This window comes from Microcaecilia unicolor, chromosome 5 (assembly GCF_901765095.1).
Source record: "Microcaecilia unicolor chromosome 5, aMicUni1.1, whole genome shotgun sequence".
Taxonomy (NCBI): Eukaryota; Metazoa; Chordata; class Amphibia; order Gymnophiona; family Siphonopidae; genus Microcaecilia; species Microcaecilia unicolor.
The window spans coordinates 75,061,619-75,075,934 of record NC_044035.1 but is presented as its reverse complement, the minus strand read 5'-3'; the positions used below and the strand labels follow the sequence as shown (position 1 = coordinate 75,075,934).

Below are 14,316 nucleotides of genomic sequence, written 5' to 3'. Positions count from 1 at the left end.
GTTTGTTGTGGTTTAGTAAAAGGACCGCTAAGTTTTGAGACATCAAGACAGAGACGTGCAAGAGTAGGCATATCCAGTGAGAACAGCTATTTTAAATATACTTTTTATTGTTCCATGGATACAGGTACAGTCATCAAAGGCAATAACAATGCAAAAACATAACATAATCTAACAACTTTTGACAACAATCTACCGATCTCCATGGTTTTATTCTTTCATTGCTGCCCCCCCTAGCAGAAAATCCCTCCCTCTACCTTCTACCCTCCCCCCTTCCCCCACTCCCCCCTTCCCCCCCCCCCCCTCTACTGCTTCAAAAAAGAAGAGTGGCATCACTTGTGGTTTTGTATATGTCAGATTTTACTAAACTGAGTGTCCAGGAAGAGCCAATTAAACAGCTGAGCCCAAAAAAATATTTTTTAAATTTTTTAGGTGATTTTAAACACCACAGCAATAAGCATAATTACTCTCTCGATCAAGTTCAAAGTACAGTTTGTTGACACGCTTGCCTTGGAATACGTGTAAATGCTAATATCAAAGGCTTTTTAAAGTCTATATATATTGCTGTTCCAAAATCAGAAATTAACACTTATTTCTCTGGTTTGTCCAAACAATGCCCACAACACACCCCTTGCAAACTGTGCCTGTTCCAGATCTACACAAATAGATAGGTATTATCTACCATAGCTATGTGTATACCTTGTATAAGTTGAGCAAATCTTCTAAAATGACCTCATAGGACTAGATTTAATTGATGTCTGTTTACCATTCTGACACTGAACAAAGATATAGCTGTCATTTTATGAACCTTTCTGCAATCTAACAAGCTTGTCTCCTTGTACCTAGCATTCACTAACAGCCATTGCTGACAGCTGCTATACACTCTAATGTAACTGAGCATGTTTCACTTCCCAGTTGGGGGGGGGGGGGGTATCCATCTTTCTCTTTGTTCACTTGTTTGTCCACATTGGTTTGTCTGTACTTGCGCAAATAAGTCTATGCCATTATCAATGTGCCACTGGGGACCAAAATCCCTGGGGTGGAGGAAGAAGAGCAACTGCGATTGTGGTGAGGAAAAGGGCAGGCCACCACTAGGGACACAACCCCCAGTGGCAGATGATAAAGTATCCTTAGTCACAGAGAAGAAAAGCCCAGGCTGCAACCAGGACCCAACTCCCAGCAGCAGAAGGAGAGGTTCAGTCACAATTGTGGCAAAAGAAGGGGTAGACTGCCACTGGGGACCCAACTCCCAGTATTCACAGTAAGAGCAGACCCAGCTGAATAGTGGGAATGAGGGGAAGTGAAAAGGAAAATGGAAGGGAACGGTGATACAAGAAGGAGAAAGTGCAGAGGGAAGGGAAATGGGAAGAGGGCAGAAGGGGGATACAATGGTGATTCAAAGAGGAAGGGGGCAGAAGGGGGATGCAATGGTGATTCAAAGAGGAAGGGAGTGCAAGGTATAAGAAGGGAAGGAAGAGCGAGAGAGAGAGAGAAAGAGGGAGTAGAATGAGGGAAGGGTGATTGCCAGGAGGGAGAGTGGAAGGGGCAGGAATGGAAGGCTGAATTAAAGGAAAGGGAGAGGAGAAAGGAAGGAATGGATGGATGAAAGGGTGACTGCATGGGAAGAAGAGAAGGGAGGAAAAGAAGGGTGAGTGCAAGTCAGAGGGGTAGAAAAGGAGGGGTGTAAGGTTAAGTAAAAAGAGTAGATTAAAAAGAGTAGATGCAAGAGGAATGGAAAGGTGAATGTTAGGAAAGATAGAGTGCATACTCAAAAAATATCACCCCCCTCACATTCTTACTCTTCCTCCCCACATTTGTCCATACACATATATCCCCAACAGTTAACCCCATATACCAAACTTTTAGTCTATAAAAAAAACACAAAGATTTCAAAGAGACAACACAGAAAAACAATATAGTCCTTTACATTAAACCAGTTTGGTCCAGACTCTTCACCAAGTCCGTTCCATGCCTCTAAATATGATGCATTCCTCCACAGTTCTGCTCAGGTTTCCTCCATCCATTCATACTCCAATCACCCAGATTCCATTAAAGAACACTAGTGTAAGTTGGCATTTATGCACTAATATTTTGGCACACCCACTTATTCCATGTCAATAGCAGACATAAATGTGTACACCTAAATATTGCACTTTAGCATATAAATATTTGACATGCCCATGCACCTCCCACGGAAGTGCTAGCATTCTATATTCTTTGTGCACATATGGTGCTTAGATTTAGGCACTAAGGTTTTAGAATTAGAGAGTAAATATATTACATACATGGCATATGAGAACCCATGAAGGAAGGATTTTACATCCTATTCAGCAGTGGGAAGAAGGAGAGGATAGCAATAACCTCCCTGGGCCCTATATTCAAAATGATTTCAATGGCCAGGAGAGGCATGTAACCCCTAGTAACCTATAACCTGTATATGTAACTCATAGGCATGCCCCTGATTTGCCCATGCCCCTCCCATGGCCATGCCCCCTAGAAATTGAGTGTGGCAGAAACTATGTGTTCAACTTCTAGAATAGTGACTAAAATCAGTGGCCCAAGCATCTATCAATTAGTGCAACTTAACAGCAATTAACACCAATTTAAGCCAATATGGCTGTTATATCCAATAAACAGCCAATTATTAAATTAAGTTGCATGCACAACTAACCTTATTTTATAAATTGGGTGCTTACCTTTGCACTCTAAACTTAAAGGTGGGTGCCCAAATTTATAGAATTAGGGGGATGACAGCTAATGCATGGTAAAATATTGTACGCTAATTGGCACTTAGGCAATTAGGATGGGCGCACTGAAAAGGAAACGGTAAACGTTTCCGTGACAATTAAGAATATGCTTAATGCACAATAAAGAACTTTTCCTTGCAGTAACGTCATGTGAATATGCTGCAAACATGCCCAACAATTAGTTCATAGCACATACCCCCCCCCCCCCATTCAAAACCATTTAACTAGCCAGGAACAACACCTGGCCAGTTAAATGGCACTTTACTGGATATCCGGCAATATTCAGTGGGGAATAACCAGCTCCCACTGAATATTCCCATTAGCGGTTAGAAAATAACCAGCCATATCACGTGATGTGGAGGGGCATAATCGAACGCGAACGCCTATCTACATGGGTGTCTATGTCCGAAAACGGGTACGTGAAGAGGCAGGACAGACCGTATTTTCAGCTGGGCGTTTTTTTTTTTTTAGCGATAATGGAAACTAAAAACGCCCAGCTCAAAAACGTCCTAATCCGAGCCATTTGGTCGTGGGAGGGGCCACGATTCGTAGTACACTCCCCCCCTGACATGCCAGGACACCAACTGGGCACCCTAGAGGTCAGTGTGGTGGACTTCAGACAACGCTCCCACATGCATAGCTCCATTACCACGAGTGCTGAGCCCCCAACCCCCTCCCCCAAAACCCACTACCCACAAATGTACAACACTACCATAGCTCTTATGGGTGAAGGGGGCACTTACATGTGGGTACAGTGGGTTTTGGAGGCCTCCCATTTACCAGTACAAGTGTTACAGGTAGGGGGGGATGGGCCTGGGTCCGCTTGGCTGAAGTGCACTGCGGTACCCACTAAAAGTGCTCCAGGGACCTGCATACACGCAGGCCTCTAGGACTTGTTGCTGCTATATAACATTGGCACAGCAGTTGACACCTGAAGACTAATCTCTCCGAAAACGTCCTTTATTGGAATAAGCACGCTTACTCACAGTTAACTGCAGATCAGAGGTTGTGCCCCACTGGCAACGAGTCTTCCTGGTACTGAGATTAGCAGTAGGTCAGAGCTGGCAGAATGCTGTACAATGCCCTCTTTCAGCCACATTGAAGGGAAGATCTAAGTTCTGTAACATGGCTAACACGTGAAAGGGATCTAAAACTGGCTTACAAAAATGGCAACTACCTCATGGACTACCGGAAACATAACAGGCTATATGCTGACCCAGTAAGCAGGGGGAAAAGTACCATGGGAGTAGAGCCTACCAACTACCAACATCGTGAGCATTTGCCACAAGCTAGTGGAATCACCGAGCCCAATAACCTACACCCACCACAATGCATTGCTGATGTGACTCTGCAGTGCACATAACAGAAAAGGTGCCACACTCAACCGAGAGCCACATCAGAAACAGGGAAAGGCTGTCACAGGATAGAACACATTCTGCTGTCATAGAGGTGGGTACGGCATTTGAGGCTGGCATAGAGGCTGGAAAAAAAGTTTGTAAAGTGGGGTTTTTTGGTGGGAGGGGGTTAGTGACCACTGGGGGAGTCCAGGGAGGTCATCCCCGATTCCCTCCAGTGGTCATCTGGTCAGTTGGGGCACTTTTTTGGGACCTGTTCGTGAAAAAAAAGGGTCCAAAAAAAGTGACCCAAAATCGCAGTAAAAACGCCTTTTTTTTCGATTATCAGCTAAAGACGCCCATCTCTCCTCGGCCGACAACCACGCCCCAGTTCTGCCTTCACCACGCCTCCAACACGCCCACATCTGTTGGATTATTTGTAGTAAATAATTAGCAGATTTTAGTACACACAGCTTCAGCTTTAGAAATGTTAATTTCTTTCTTCATCTCTCTCTCATTCACCCCTGAATAATTCACTGCTGAGTCACTTTAAAGTTGAAGTAACAAAACATCTGTTTACTCACAGTTTGTAGTTAGATTATAATCAGACAGGCTTATATATACATATTACTATACATTTGTATTATCAGCTCCTTCCATGTGCTTAGATGGTAATGGATGCTCACACCACCATAGATCCTCTCAGGTTAGGAGAGATCATGAGCTCCATGTGCTCCATGTGCTGCATCTGCTGCATCTGCTGCATCTAACCCCCACAGGAAGTTGCATAGCTGTGTGACCTCTCTAAGTAATTCACATCAGAGGTCACAGAGTAATCACAGAGAAATAATAGGTGACAGGCAATGCATGTAAAATACAATACATTCCAACAAACCCCTTCTCATGCATAACTGTCATGCAATTATTTATTCATACAAAGTCCAAGCTTTATACGCAGATTCACAAAATGTTCTCTGGGTAACGGTTTGGTCATGATGTCAGCTGTCATCTCACTGGTGTGACAATAGTGTAGACTGATGACCCCTTCTTTTGCCAACTCTCGCACGTTGTGGTATTTCGTTGCGATGTGCTTGGTGCGTGACTGAACCTTGTCATTCTGTGACAGTCGGATGCAGCTCTGATTATCTTCCATTATCTGGATTGGTCTCTTTTCAGCTATTCCGAAATCCAGCAAAAGTTTTTCAATCCACATCAGTTCTCTGCACGCTTCCGATACAGCCACATATTCAGCTTCTGTAGAAGACAGACTCACAATACTTTGTTTATGACTGGCCCATGAAATTTGTACATTTCCATACATAAACACATATCCACTTGTGGATTTATAATCAGAATGATCCCCTGCCCAATCTGAATCACAGTAACATATTAGTTTTGGATTACTATTGGCTGAAATCTTTAATTTACAATCAATGGTACCCTTTAAATACCTTACCATCCTTTTAACTGCAGTCCAATCTGATTTGGTAGGTGAGCTGACCCTTCTGCTCAAAATTCCTACTGCATTTGCTATATCAGCCCTGTATGTGGTAGTTAGGTATAAAAGTTTACCTATGGCTGATCTATATTGGATGTTATCTGGTAAAGGTTCTCTTACTGTTTCATCCTTCAGAAAATCAGTGATCATGGGAGTGCTTACAACTTGGGCATCTTGCATACCTAAACTTTCAATAAGCTCATTTATTTTCTGCTTCTGGCTTAGAAGATAAGAACCATCATTTTGTTTCTCAATTTCTATACCAAGATAGTATGACACATTACCAAGTTCTTTTATCTCAACATTGAGGTTTAAATATTTTACAATGTCCTTGTACTCTTGCTCACTTTTGCTTGCAATGAGCAGATCATCAACAAAAGCTAAAATGTATGCATATTGTCCATTTGTGCACCTAGTGTACAAGCATTTATCTGCTTCACCTTGCTTAAATTCTAAATTTGTCAATATTTCATGCAATTTATCATTCCAACATTTTGCACTTTGCTTTAATCCATAAAGACCTTTGTTTAATTTACACACTAGCTGTCTTTGTTTTGTATTTATGAAACCTGTTGGCTGTTCCATGTACAAGTCTTCAGTTATATCTCCGTGAAGAAACGCTGTTTTCACATCAATGTGGTTGACTTGCATGCCTTTTGAGACTGCAATGCTCAGAAGTGTTCTGATTGTCGTGTGTTTCACTACAGGTGCAAACACTTCATCAAAATCTTCTCCATATTTTTGAAGATATCCCTTTGCCACTAATCTGGCTTTATACCTTTCCACTTTTCCTTGTGCATTCCTTTTTAACTTGAATACCCATTTGCATCCTATAGCTTTCTTGCCAGGAGGTAATTTTGTAAGAATCCAAGTATTATTTTTATCCAATGCATCAATTTCTTCTTGTGCAGCTTTATGCCATTCAGCAGCTTCTTCTGCTGGCATTTTCTCAATCTCATCCCATGTTAAGGGCTCTTGAGCTTCTGCTGACTTTGTTAGGTAAGACAGTCTTGGGGGTGGAACACCTTTGTTTTCCCTGGATGAGCGTCTGACAACAGGTTGGTCTGACCTTTCCGCATCCTCAAAATCTGAGAGTCCTTCTCCAATTGATTCCCCTTCTCCAACTGTACTGTCTTCTTCAATGATCCTTTCTGTGTCTGCTTCCTCTGCCTGTTCCTCGTTAGATACAGGTGAGTTGCTTTCAGACATCTGCCTTGGTATGGCATTTATATACACTGGCATGTCTATTATGGTTCTAGTTTCATATTCTGGATGATAAGGCTCATCTGGGATAATCCAGCCTTTATCAACCCTTTTGTTTTCATCAAAATATGTAACATGTCTTATGCCAACAATGCCAGTTTTCAGATTCAAAATTCTATATCCTTTGTGTCCTGGAGCATAGCCAACTAAAATGCCCCTTTCTGTTGTGGAATCCAGCTTATGCCTTCTTTGCTTTGGTACATGAGCATATGCTGTACTTCCAAATGTTCTTATGTGTGACAGGTTTGGCTTCCTACCATGCCATGTCTCATGTGGTGTGCGCTCAGCGCCTTTAGTTGGCATTCTGTTTTGTAGGTACACTGCTGTGAGAATGGCTTCCCCCCATAGTCTTTTAGGGAGATTGCTATCTGACAGCATACATCTGGTCATTTCCACAAGTGACCTAAATTTTCTCTCTGCAACAGAATTTTGCTCTGGTGTATAAGCTACTGTTGTGATATGTTGAATGCCTTCTTGTTCTAGAAATGTGCGCATGCTTTGTGAAGTGAACTCACCACCATTGTCGGTCTGAAGAACCTTTGGTTTTCTTTCAAATTTATTGCTCACCATGGCTACGTATTTCTTCAGCATGTCTGTGACTTGACTTTTCTCTTTCAGCAAATAGGCCACACAATATCTAGAGAAATCATCCAAGAATATTAGCACAAATCTGTTATTTCCCAATGATGGGATATTAAACGGTCCACATAAGTCACTGTGTATTAAGTCCAGCACTTTATTACTCCTATTTCCTGTGTATGCAGGAAATGAGGGTCTTACACCTTTTTGAGTAACACAGTCTATGCATTTCTCCATTTTACCAGCATCTGCACTTATCTGAATGCCGGTGGCCAGTTGCTTACTGTAAAGATCCTGGATCACCTTAGAATCACGATGTCCCAGGCGGCGGTGCCAGATTTCCAGACTACATTTACCATCATTCTTCCTTACTTGCGCCATATGTGAGGCTTCACCTGAAATGTTCAGCTTATAAACATCATTATGCATAAAAGCTTCAGCATACACTTCATCATTTTTAGAGATTGTGCACTTACTGTTTTCAAAATGAATCGCAAATCCCTTCTTATCTAATGTAGATACACTAAGCATATTGCAAACTGCTTGGGGAATATACAAGACATCACTTACAGGAATTTCTTTAACTTCATTAGACACTTTGCATTTTAAGAATCCAATACCTTTTGCTTGGATCTTAGCAGTCCCTGCGTTTGCAGTTTTAAGAATACCTTCTTCTGGACACATTTCCTGAAAGAAATCTTTACAATTGGTTAAATGGCATGTGCTCCCCGAATCCAAAATCCAAGTACTTTCATTTGAATTATTATTTACCATAGTCAAAGATTTTTCTGCCATTAGAAAGCCCTTGTGTTTATCTTTGTCCTTCATACATTTCCTGGTTTGAAAATTCTTTAGTTCCATTGGCTTAGGTGAGCTAGAGGGAGTGTTTTGTGTTTCCTTACACCATTTAGATACATGTCCCTCCTTTCCACATGAGTAGCAAATCAGCTTGCCCTTGGGTGGAGTTTTCCCATAGCTCCGCCTTCCTCTGTTCTTTGCCAAGAAATTTGTTTCATTTCTCTCTGACTGACTTTGAGAACACATCTCCTCAGAATCATTTATTATGCATTCCTGCCTTAGTTTTGATGTTGTCTGTTCAAAAGATTGCCCTTCAATGGCCTCATTTACAGACCTAAAAACATCAAACTTCTTTGATAGTGAGGTAAAAAGAAATGCTCTTTTCAATGCATCACACATGGGAATTCCAGAAAGTTCTAACTTTTGAAATGAAGACATAAGATGCATAATGTGATCATTACATTTACTTTTATCCCTTAATTTGGTTTCATTCAACTCTGCCAGCCAAATTGGTTGCTGCTTTGCATATGTAGTTGCATACATAGTTCTCAGTTTATATAAAATGTCCTTTGGTGTATCTTTTCCCTCCACTAATATGGCTTGTTTTTCTGAGAGAGCTTCCAAAAGCATGCACTTCACATAATAGTTTGCATTGTCCCATTCAGCCATATTTTCAGCTGTTCTGTCTTGGTCTAAGCATATATTTAATCCTTTTGCTCGAAGGAGACATATGAATCTTAGTTCCCACTTCTGATAATTAAACTCAGTTAATTTAGGCACCTTGAGAGAATAGAAAAATGGTGAATTTCTTCCCTCAGCCATTTTCTTAGCCTTCTGTCTGCTGTGTGGGGGGAGAGAGAGACAGACTGAATCTTTCCTTTAAAACTTAAGAGAAAAATGTGGCCTTTTTTTCTGCCTGGTAATATTTCTCTTCTTTTTCAATTCCTGAGCCCTGGGCCCATAACCCTTTTGTTGGATTATTTGTAGTAAATAATTAGCAGATTTTAGTACACACAGCTTCAGCTTTAGAAATGTTAATTTCTTTCTTCATCTCTCTCTCATTCACCCCTGAATAATTCACTGCTGAGTCACTTTAAAGTTGAAGTAACAAAACATCTGTTTACTCACAGTTTGTAGTTAGATTATAATCAGACAGGCTTATATATACATATTACTATACATTTGTATTATCAGCTCCTTCCATGTGCTTAGATGGTAATGGATGCTCACACCACCATAGATCCTCTCAGGTTAGGAGAGATCATGAGCTCCATGTGCTCCATGTGCTGCATCTGCTGCATCTGCTGCATCTAACCCCCACAGGAAGTTGCATAGCTGTGTGACCTCTCTAAGTAATTCACATCAGAGGTCACAGAGTAATCACAGAGAAATAATAGGTGACAGGCAATGCATGTAAAATACAATACATTCCAACAACATCAACTTTACCCGTTTCAGCGACGGATTGCAGTTGGAAACGCCCAAAATCTGCTTTCGATTATACCGATTTGGGCGCCCACGGGAGAAAGACGCCCATCTCCCGATTTGGGTTGCAATATAGACGTTTTTCTCTTTCGATTATAAGCTGGATAGTCCGCTATCCCCAAATTTTCAGCATATAGCCAGCTATTTTAAATGGCCTCATCGGGCTGCGTAAATAGGGGGAATATCTTTGGCCATTTTAAACTTAACCAGCTATCTCCAAATATTAACTTAGGGGTCCTTTTACTAAGGTGTGCTGAAAAATGGCTTGCGGTGGTGTAGGCGTGGGTTTTGGGCGCACACAGATCCATTTTTTAGTGTGCCCGTAAAAAGTGCCTTTTTAAAAATTTTGCTGAAAATGGACGTGCGGCAAAATAAAAATTGGCACACAATCATTTTGGGTCTGAGACCTTGCTGCCAGCCATTGACTTAGCGGTAAGGTCTTATGCGGTAACTGGGCAGTAATGACCTACACGCTTAGAATGCCACTTGTTTCACATAGCTGATGCATGTCGGAAAATAAAAATTATTTTTCGTACACGTGTAGCGGACGCGTGTCAAAAATGAAATTACTGCAAGGGCCATGCAGTAGCCAGGCAGTAACTCCAAATTGGCACATGTTGAGTGTGCGTAGGCACCTAGGAGGCTTAGTAAAAGGGCCCCTCAGCTGCTTAAGTTTAAACCAGTCAAAAATAAACCAGATGTTCAATGCCAGTCACTGGAAACAGCCTGGCATTGAATATCTGGGATGACCGCCGACCACAGGAGTTACCTGGGCTCCTCCCTGCAGTCTGAATGTTGGCCCCATATATATATTATTGTATCATGTTCACTCCTTACACCAAATTGATACTGATCCAATACTTGGTGATCATTCAAAAAATATATCAATTGATAAAAGGCAACCTTTTCGATCATTTTTGCTAAAAATGGAAGGGACGAGATGGGTCTATAATTCTCTGCCCTGAAAGCATCCAACTTCTCATTCTTGAGTAATGGTGTCACTGAAGCCATCTTTAGCGAATCTAGTAATTTACCTTCAGTCAATGATTTATTAACTATATAAGTAACAGCATTAACTGTTACTTCTCCTAAGGCCTTAACAATAACAATTACGATCCCACCTTCCCTTCTCTTTTGAGGTGGTTCTTTGGGTTGCATTCTTCTCCTCTTCTGCTAACTGGGTTTCAGCTGCACAGGGTCAAAGCAGCAGTTGTTTCCCCAGGCAGCAACAGAGGAGTTTTAGTTTAGTTTATTAAAGCATTTGCTACACTGCTTTTGACAAAGAGCAGAAAAGTACTGTATATTTGACAACAACAAAAAACTGACAGAAGACAATGCAAAAATTAAAAGACAATACAAAAATCCCACACATGCACACGTACACACAAAAGAAAATAAGAAGAAGAGAAATTAAAGATAGAGAAAGGTAAAATACATGACCATTTTCCTGAGACTGCCAATCAACAGGTCCTAAAAGCTTATGATAAAATATGATTCAAATTTAAACCCAAAGGACACTTTTCTCTGGTATAATGGAAAGGAAGGGCAAGTAAATAGAGCTGCATCTTAGATGGTGGAGGTAGGGGTATAGTGCCATTCTGGGGCCCTTTTATTAAGCCGTGTAAGCATCTATGCACGCCCAGTGCATGCCAGAATGGAGTTACTGCCAGGTTACCACGTGGCTCTTGCAGTAATTTCATTTTTGGTGCGTATCCGATATGCATGGCTGAAAAATAATTTTAATTTTCAGACGCGCGCGGGTCATTACCACCCGGATACCGCATGAGACCCAAAATGGACGTGATCAAAACCTGCGCCTACACTACCGCAAGCCATTTTTCAGCGCACCTTAGTAAAAGGACCCTTCTCTGCCTCTTCCTGCTGCTGAATCAGTATGAGAGGGAGGGAATAGAATGGGGAAGTTAAAAGCACTGCTGGACAGCCTTTATCTCTGCAACCCAGCTTGGCTACACAGTGATTCTTTGGGAACCAGACAATTCCATAGGAAGGATTGGGTTCTGTAGTGTTTCCCAAGTTTGCAGAATCCTTCCTGAAACTCTTCTTTCTTGTACTAGTCTTTCAGGCATGAATTCAAATTCATTGTGAGAACTTGCATAATACATTTCTAATACAATTATCTCAGTGCATTGCAAGCTTTAGAATGATCAATAGCAAACACAGAAATTCTCCATTTGTCTAGCAGAATAAGATGGAAAGAGTATTAGATTTACGTGGCTGTTTTGAAGGGAGAAAGTATCTAGAAAAAGCAAGTGTAAACCTCGAGGGGGGGAGGGGGAGGCAGGCAAGACAACTAAACATGGTAATGTTTGGTCTTTTATGAGATTTGTATGTTAAAGCATTTTAATACAGCGGTTAATACAGGTTTATTTGTTTATTTAGGGCCCAATATTCAAAAGGGCTTGACTGGGCAGGAGAGGCTTCTGCCTATTTAAACCCCTCTGAGCAAGCCAGTAGCCAATATTCAGCTGGTTAATGCCACTGAATATGTCTGTTAACCAGCCATTCTCTAACCATATAGGTTAGGGGCAGACCAAAGGCAGTGTTAGGGTGAAGCATCAACTTAGCCGGTTAGTTAACTGGGAACCAGTCTGAATATTGACCGACACCCAAGTCAGCGGATATACCTGGATATTCAATGCCTTGAGATGTACAGGCCCCAGCATTGAATATCCAGGGTTATTTCAACCTATGGTTGGAAGTTTGCCAACCGCTTACCGCTGTGTGCTGAATTTATTATTCATTTCCTTTTGGTACATTCCTTGGACTTATCCTGTAATGGTTAGAGCAACAGGCTGAAAACCAGGGAAGTCAAGTTCAAATCCCACTGTGGGTAATTATCTCAGGTATAAGGACATACCTACTGTATCTGAATGTAACTTGCCTTGAACTAATATAAAAAGATATGAGCTAAGTCCAAAAAATAAAAGGAAATTGTCCACTTACTCAACAATTTTATTTGTAATTTTAAGGCAACTGATTTTTTAAATATGTATTAAAAATGTATGAATAGTCAATAGCTAAGCTTGAAGCTTTGCTCGTTGTACTCACAAGCTTCAAAATTGTTCTTACTGAAGCTGTTTGTTTATCTGTTCCAAAATATGCACATTTTTTAGCAAATACATTCAAAGATTTCTTTGGGCATTTGAATACTACACATTAATATAAAGCTAATAATATCATCTCTGTTATAATTATTTTGCATCTCATTTTTTATTTATTTAGACTTTGCTCACACCTTTTTCAGTAGTAGCTCAAGGTAAGTTACATTCAGGTATTCTGAATATTTCTCTGTCCCAGGAGAGCTCACAATCTAAGTTTGTACCTGAGGCAATGGAGGGTTAAGTGACTTGCCCAAGATCACAAGGAGCAGCAGTGGGATTTCAACTGGCCATCTCTGGATTGCAAGACTGGTGCTCTAACCACTAGGCCACTCCTCCTCTTTCAGCCTGGCTGTGCATTACTGGGCTAGGTATCTGGGGATTTTTCTGCAACTTGTGTACTGCTACAACTGTCCATTAGGAATACATCTGATTTTGGAATAAAGCTCAATAATCATTTGTAAGCAGTAAGTATACATCAAGGGCCCTGTTTACTAAGCCGCACTAGCATTTGTAGTGCAAGGTAAAATTAGCATGTGCTAATCGCTAGAGTCACCCATATGTTCCTGTGGGCGACTTAGTGTTTAGTGTGTGCTAACCATTAGCGAGCGCTAAAAACGCTAACGTGCCCTTAGCGCTGCTTAGTAAACAATGCTCTTAATACATTAGTTTAAGAACTTAAGTGATGAAAATTCTTTTGGTTCTCTGACATCCCTTTTATTTGCTATTTTTTATACTACAAATACATTCTATAAACTTTCAATACAAATTATTTGTATAAAAAGTACATGTAAATGACAAACCTGCTTACTTCTAGATGTAAGTTTTGTTAATTTCATTACACAGGTTATTTGTATAAAGAGGTACAAGTAGATGAACCTGTCACCAGAAGGAGCAGGATTAAGTGGGGATCACTCCTGCCCCAAACCTACTAGACTCCAGAGATTAAGAAGGTAGGTTCTGGGGAGAGGGGAGGGAGGGCCAAAGGTATGTGGGACAATGCTTTGGATGTACTTAGGGGGTTATTGTGATGGTGTGGGTGTCATGATGGGGGTGTCTTTGCAGTGGGGGAGGAAGTACTTGGGAGGTCTCCGAGGCCCAGGAGAACTGCTTTGGGGTTAAGCATTGGCATGGTGGGGGGCGGTACTTGGAGGGGGGGTCTTTGCAGTAGAATGATGTTATTCTAGGGGAAGGGGGAAAGGGACAGCTCTTCATTATGAGGACAGCAGCCTGGGAGCTTTTTGATTGTGGCATTTTTCCAGGAATAACATGGCTTGCGGTGTTCACTGCAAGCTGAGCTTCATAGTAATAAACAGAAGCTGCATTATTAAATCTACATAGTAAAGGGCCACTTTGCATTTTTATACTTTGCATCTTATTACTATTTAACCTGCAGTAACTTTAATATGTTTTACGGTAATATAACATGTGCTAGTGCCCTTTAACACACTTTAAGGGGCAAAAAAGGGGTCCTTTTACTAGGCAGCCCTAAGCAC

General features: G+C 41.2%; 1 protein-coding gene across 2 annotated transcripts in view; it reads left to right on the top strand.

Annotated features, from left to right (window-relative positions):
* Positions 1-14,316, top strand: part of LOC115471125 (heparan sulfate glucosamine 3-O-sulfotransferase 1-like) — a 227,376-nt gene that overhangs the window by 133,232 nt on the left and 79,828 nt on the right. For both annotated transcript variants that reach the window (XM_030204810.1, XM_030204809.1), the window contains exon 2: positions 13,667-13,773. The gene's annotated coding sequence lies outside the window, so the exon portion shown is untranslated. The remainder of the gene's footprint in view (positions 1-13,666; positions 13,774-14,316) is intronic.